We start from the raw sequence: 7,194 nt of genomic DNA, 5'->3' as shown, positions 1-7,194 counted from the left end.
TTTGAAACCACTTTGACCACTCCCACAACCTCCCTGGGACCCACACCGTGACGTGGCAAGACCCTGCAGGGCCCACACCATTTGCTTGTGTTTTTTAAATGGATAAATATTCATTTCTACTCATTCTCCATTCTCTCATTTTTTTTAAATCATATTGGATTTGTCAGGTCCATGTGGTCGACCGATAGAGCCAACAAATCCAATAGCTAGTGATCTTAAAAAAATAGAAAGATGGGAGAAGGACCAAGAAATGATGTATAATAGGTCTTGAATTAAATGAGGCTACAATGTGTTGGCTCTTACCTAATTTTGAATTAAGGTGCATTTGGAATTGCGATTTCGTAGACAAAAAGTGTAATTCTGTAACAAATCGTATATAATGAATCATTTGAAATTATGTTTTTAAAAAATTGTGATCTGAAAACACATAAAATTTGCTTTTTCAAATCGTAGTCAAAAGGGTGCTTTTTTAAAAACTCGAAATTTTAAAAGCTAAACTATTATTTTAAATGTCAAAATGTGATTTTGTCAAACACTTACTGTGTTTTTAAAAATCACTTTTTTAAATCGCATATTTTTTTTAAAAAAATTACTATTTCTAAATCGCACTTTTTAAAATCATAAACCCAAATCATACTCTTAGTATTTATTATTGATAATAATCTCACTCGACCCGGCCCACATTGGGAACTACGAGCCTCTGTTCTGTACATGTCTTTGCCAAACAAGCTCATTATTACACTTGAATATACTATACTCTCAAACACTAACTTAGGTATCGGAGAAGGAACGCCGGCCAACCCCCGGTGTGTTCTCTTAACTTTGTCTGTTTCGCAGTGAACGTGAGACGTGAAGAACATCGTCAGAGCGTACTATCACACAATACCAAAAACTGTATTAACATATATCATCCATACACATCACATAATCTAGCTTGATATTTTCTCTCTACAAAAGAGAATGATTCGTTTAAGCGTAAATATTCTGCAAAACTTAAATGGTAAAATAATACTTGGGAATGACATACCAATATAAAAATTATATTTGTCAAATTTTAAACTTGTGTTCAATATTAAAGAGATTTTTGAATTCTTGTAGTCCACTTCAATGGAAAATTCTCAATATGTAACCTCTAACTACTAGCGAAAAGACCAATTTTTATGAAGTAAAAAAATTTAGTTATCGCCTTCTTTGGATTTTTTTTTTTTTTTTTTTTTTTTTTTTGGGCGATAAATGCCAACGGTAGATTATTATAGTACCCACTCAAACTAGCGTATCATGATTAAGAAGGAATAAAGATAGACAAGGAAGGTGTTTAAGATGAAATTTATTTCATTTTTGGTATTAAACTTGTGAAGATATTCAGCTATAGGATCCAACGTCGATATTAAGTATTGTGAACCTTATATCTCAAAAAAAATAAAAAATAAAAATAAATTGTATTTTTAAACTTATAATAGGGCCCGTTTGAGGCCACATGTCACATAAGTCTCATCATATATTATATTGAGATATTTGGATATCAAAATCAACTCAGTCCAACCATATACATAGACTTCTTTTTCTTCTTTTTTATTTTTTTTTTTGAAAATTTCATGATTTCATTAAAATTTTCAAACCAAAGTACTATCTGAGATTACAATATCATGAATAAAATGAATAAAAGCATGATATTCTTTCATCCATATTTGTTTCGATGATTTTTGGAGAGCCGCCTTCACAGATCTCTGCCAAATTTCGCAGCCTTCAATGCCGCAAAATCCCTAGCTACAGTAGGGTCCATTATGTATGGTTTGGAAGAACACATCGTACTAGCTACAACCTTCCCTTCATGATTTCTAATAATTATGCTCATGATCATATTCTTTTTTATTTTATCAATCAATACATCCCAGTTAATTTTGATCACGCCACAGGGGGAACCCTCCATTTTGAAACAAGTGTGTCCTAGCTACACGCCACACTATTTTTCGCCTTTTGCTCCATTGCTTCCATCGCACTTCGTACAATTTTATTGCGAACGTGTGACTTGGTATTCATCAAGTCAAGTGGGCCAGCTGTATTCTCAATTCCATTGTGTTTTTGGAATACTTCTTCAGCACCGGTTTTGGAGTCCTTTTCCAAGATGGGGTGTGTGGGCCACGTTAGCTTTTCTAGTCCTTTGTGGTTTTGGATTACTTCTACAATACAAGCCGGAAAAGTAGAGAGCAACCGATTTTCATGCTCTATAAAAGCATGATCTAGTTCTTGTTTAGTGTGCAAAAAAAATAAAAAAACAATTGAGAGAAAGAAGAAGGTGAGAGCGCCAAAAGAAAGAGAGATTTTATGTTTTGTTATTATTCTCTTCTTAGGTAAAAGTGAGAATTTAGTGTATTGGGGCTTTGGGTTTGAGTAGTTTTCTCATCCTATTATTCTCTTGTACTTATCTTTTGATAGTGGATTTTCTCCGGGTCATCCCTGCCAGTGGGTGTAGACTTGTTAAGCCGAACCACTTAAATCTCGGTGTCGTGTGTGATTGCTTATCTTTGTTATTTCGTGTTCTTATTATTTTCGTATCTCAGGGGTTTTGGGTAATAGGATTAATTTTCTAACAACTGGTATCGAAGCCTTTGGTTTGAGTGGGAGCGATGATAAGAGAAGAAGGAAAGATAGGGATCGAGAAGTTTGACAGCACAAATTTTGAGTACTGGAAAGTACAAATTGAATATATTCTTTATGGGAAGGATCTTCATCAACCTCTTTTAGGAAAACAACTCAATAACATGTGTGATAACGAGTGGGTGCTGCTTGATTGTAAGGCCCTAGCAGTTATCAAGTTTTCACTGTCAAAGTCAGTCACACACAACGTTGTAAAGGAGAAGACCATAGCAAGTCTAATGGCGGCTTTTGTCAAGCATGTATTAGAAGCCAACGGCTAACAATAAAGTGCACCTAATAAAAAAATTGTTCAACCTAAAGATGGCAAAAGGCGCTTCGGTGGCTCAACATCTCAATGAATTGAACACTATCATGAATCAACTATCCTCGATGGAAATTAATTTTGATGATAAGATTCACGCGTTGATCGTCTTGGCATCTTTGCCAAATAGCTGGGAAGCCGTGAGAATGGTTGTGAGTTACTCTGCAGGAAAGAGTAAACTAAGTTATGAAGACGTCAGGGATTTGGTTCTTGGTGAAGAGGTACGCAAGAAGGATGCTAGTGAAACCTCCGGTTCTAATGCAACCTTAAACCTTGAAGAAAGCGGCAGAGGTCAAGAGAGGAACTCTGGGAAGGGCATATCTAAATCCAAAAAGGGTAGGAGCAAATCCAAGTTTGGGAGACAACCTAAGTGGTGGAACTATGGCAAGACAGGCCACTTCAAGAAGAACTGCAGAGAACTAAAGAAAAAGAAGACTGACAACGATTCTACAAATGTCGTGGTGACAAAAGAAGTGTAGGATGCTCTACTTGTTTCTGTTTACAGTCATCTTGACTCTTGGATTTTGGACTCAGGAGCCTCCTTTCATACCACAACAATCCGTGAAATTCTCGAAAACTATGTTACTGGAGATTTCAAGAAGGTGTACTTGGCTGATGGATCGGCACGGCACGTGATATTGTGGTCATGGGTGATGATGTGCAAATTTCAATACTCGCAAGCGCACGAGTCATATGTAGCATAGTGCATGCGCAAGTACGAGATCGTATCCACAGGGAAGTGTGTGTAAGCAAAGAAAAATCAATTTCGATTTAAATTAATTATGTTTTAACCTAGAACCAAATATTCGAGAGTTTTTGTCAAGTAAAAATAAAAATGAATAAGAACAATTGATAAAAATACTAAGGTTTCAGAATCCACCTCGCCAAATCAAAAACACAATCTTGTATTCCATTCATACACCCGATAAATAAAATTGTTCAAAGAGCCAAAAAAATGTATGTTAAATAATTTAATGAATCCAACTCTATGACAAATCACAACGAATATCCAATTAAAATAAAATCATCCAATGTATCCGCTCAATGAACAAATCACAATGGATACCCTATTTTAATCAAATCATTCGATGTATCCGTTTGGTTTAAACACATCAAATACCCAACTTAAAATAAATTAAAATTCAATCAAAAGATGTAAATCAAATAATTGAATTTTGGACTTTGAACAATATAATAAAAAAAAAGAACGCGGGTTTGTAAAAACAAAATAACAAGAATGTGACTTATCAATGACGAGGTTTCATCTTCAACCTTAGTTGAAGATTTAACCTCTCACAGCTAAAGACAAAAAGATAACAAAAATAGAAAACATAAAAGAAAAGAATAAAATGATGAGAGAAAAAGAAAAGAAGAAACAGAATTATGGAAAAGAAAGAGAGATCGAACAAAAAGTGCTATGAATTAAAATTGATAAGGAAGAAGAAAAAAGATATTATAAAATTAAAGTGATGAAAAGAAAAGAAGAACTTAAAAGAAAACAAATAAATTTAAAGCAATAAACTAATATGAAAAAGAAAAGAAGACGAATTAAAAATTGAATAACAAAAATAAGCGATAAAAGAAAAGAAAAACTAAAGACAAAATAACTTTTAAATTAAAATAAAAACGAATAAAGTAACACTTACAAAAAGAAAGAACAAGATGAGAGCTAAAACAATGCTCTTGAAGAGAAAAAGTGATGCTCTAAGTGGTACCTAGCAGGGGGTATTTATAGCAGAAGATTAGGTTAAACCAATCTTTTACAAAATGGCACCTCTACCCCTCTAAACCCTAATAGGAGAAAAGAACGCTAGGGTTTAGGGTCATATTTTCAAAATGGCACCTCTACCCCTCAAAAACCCTAATAAGATAAAAGAATGCTAGGGTTTGGAGTGTCTGCAGTCGCCAGGAACAAGAAAATTCGCGCACTTATATTGCGGGGCATTTATGACGTGGCAGACATTCGAATTGGGAAAATTCTATTTCACAATGATTTGTATCATTTTGAATTATCTTTCCAACGCCGCTAATTTCACTTCAATCCGATACTTGAGCTAAAAGTTATGATCAAAATACTATGACTTGTGCAGAACTTGAAATTTAATCCAATCCGATTTTGACTTCCAAAATTTGCAATTTTTTTTCTTTTTCACTTTAAAACTAAGGTTTTCTCTCCAGGATCTGCAAAATACCAAAATACAAAAACTAACAAAAAATATTATAAAATAACAAAACTAAAGGTCTAACTAATGCAAATTAAGGGGTCCAAATATACAATATTTGGCACTCATCAGGTGATGTTCGCATTACAGTCCACAGTGACTCGGTATGGAAGCTACAAAAAGTCAAGCATGTCCCATAGCTGAAGAAGACATTTGGATAATGAAGGACATTCCATTAACTTTCATAGCGGTAAATGGAAGCTCAACATTGGAGCCAAATTGTTGGCTCTGAGATACAAGACAGATACCCTCTATATGACTACAAATATTAGAGATACAGTTGATGTTGTAGATTTTAGTGTCAATTCAAAATTATGGCATCTAAGGCTTGGGCATATGAGCGAGAAAGGGATGAAGGTATTATTGTCTAAGAGAAAACTACTGGAACTGAAGTCAATTGAGTCTGACATATGTGAAGGCTGCATCCTAGGGAAGTAGAAGAAGGTAAGTGTCGTAAAAGTTGCCAAAGAACCTAAGCCAGAGAAGCTGGAACTAGTACACACGGATTTGTGGGGTCCCTCCCCAGTGGCATCTCTTTGAGGCTCGCAGTACTATGTTACATTCATTGATGACTCAAGTAGAAAGGTATGGCTTTACTTCTTAAAGCTTAAATCTGATGTATTTAAAGCTTTTAAGAAGTGAAAGGCCATGGTAGAGACAGAAACTGGTCTAAAATTGAAGTGTCTAAGATCAGACAATGGGGGAGAATACGAAGATGGGGGTTTCAAATAGTTTTGTGCGGTGAATGGGGTTAGGATGGAGAAAACTATTCCAAGAATGCCACAGCAGAATGGTGTGGCTGAGCGCATGAACAGGCCTCTCAATGAGCTTGCAAGAAGTATGAGGCTGCATACTGGATTGCCAAAAACTTTCTAGGCGGATGCAATAAGCACTGCTGCTTACTTGATAAACAGAGGACTATCAGTTCCTTTGGGCCATAGACTACCTGAAGAAGTATGGAGTGGAAAGGAGGTAAATCTTTCACTTGAAAGTTTTTGGTTGTGTTTCGTATGTCTATATTGAATATGATGCTCGTACCAAGCTAGATGCTAAGTCTAGAAAATGTTATTTCATTGGCTTTGGGATGAGGCATTCAAGTATAGGTTTTGAGATGATCAAAACCGAAAGACCATTAGAAGTAGGAATGTTAACTTTAATGAGATGGTTATATATAAGAATAATTCAAGTGCAGAACTAGTAAGTACAGAGTTGGAGGCTGAGAAGCCTGAATTTATCAACCTAGATGAATTTTCTAAAGGTGCATCTCAAAGAAGGAATTTAGATCCTCAAGTTGAAGAAACAGTAGAAAAACATATGGAACAAGGTACACTGACAGTGGTTGTCCGTGGATCTACCAGAACCATTAGATCTCCACAACATTTTTCACCCTCCCTGTTTCATATTTTGTTCACTGATGGTGGCGAGCCAAAAACGTTTGTTGAAGCCTTGGAGGTTGAAGATTCAATCAAGTGAGAGTTAGCCATGAAAGATGAGATAGACTCATTATTGACTAACCAAACCTGGGAGCTAACAGAGTTGCCTGCAAGTAATAAGGCTTTGCACAACAAATGGGTTCTCAAAATAAAGGGTGAACATGATGGTAGCAAACGCTACAAGGCAAGATTGGTAGTCAAGGAATTCCAACAGAAAGAATGAATTGAGTACACAGACATATTCTCTCTAGTGGTGAAGATGTCAACCATCAAAATTGTGCTGAGCATCGTGGCGGCGAATGACTTACATCTAGAGTAGTTAGATATAAAGACGGTACTCATGGTGAGTTGGTGGAAGAATTTATATGCAGCAGCCACAGGGATTCATAGTGCAAGGGAATGAAAGTTTAGTGTGCAAACTAAGAAGAAGCTCGTATGGCCTGAAACAAGCTCTGAGACAATGGCACAAGAAGTTTGACAGCTTCATGTATAGTACTGGGTTTACAAGGTGCAATGCAGATCATTACTGTTATGTCAAGAGTTTTAAAAACTCTTACATTATTCTACTCTTCTACGTAGA

Source organism: Alnus glutinosa, chromosome 14 (genome assembly GCF_958979055.1).
Source record: "Alnus glutinosa chromosome 14, dhAlnGlut1.1, whole genome shotgun sequence".
NCBI lineage: Eukaryota > Viridiplantae > Streptophyta > Magnoliopsida > Fagales > Betulaceae > Alnus > Alnus glutinosa.
The sequence above is the reverse complement of the archived record's forward strand: the minus strand, read 5'-3'. Positions refer to the sequence as shown.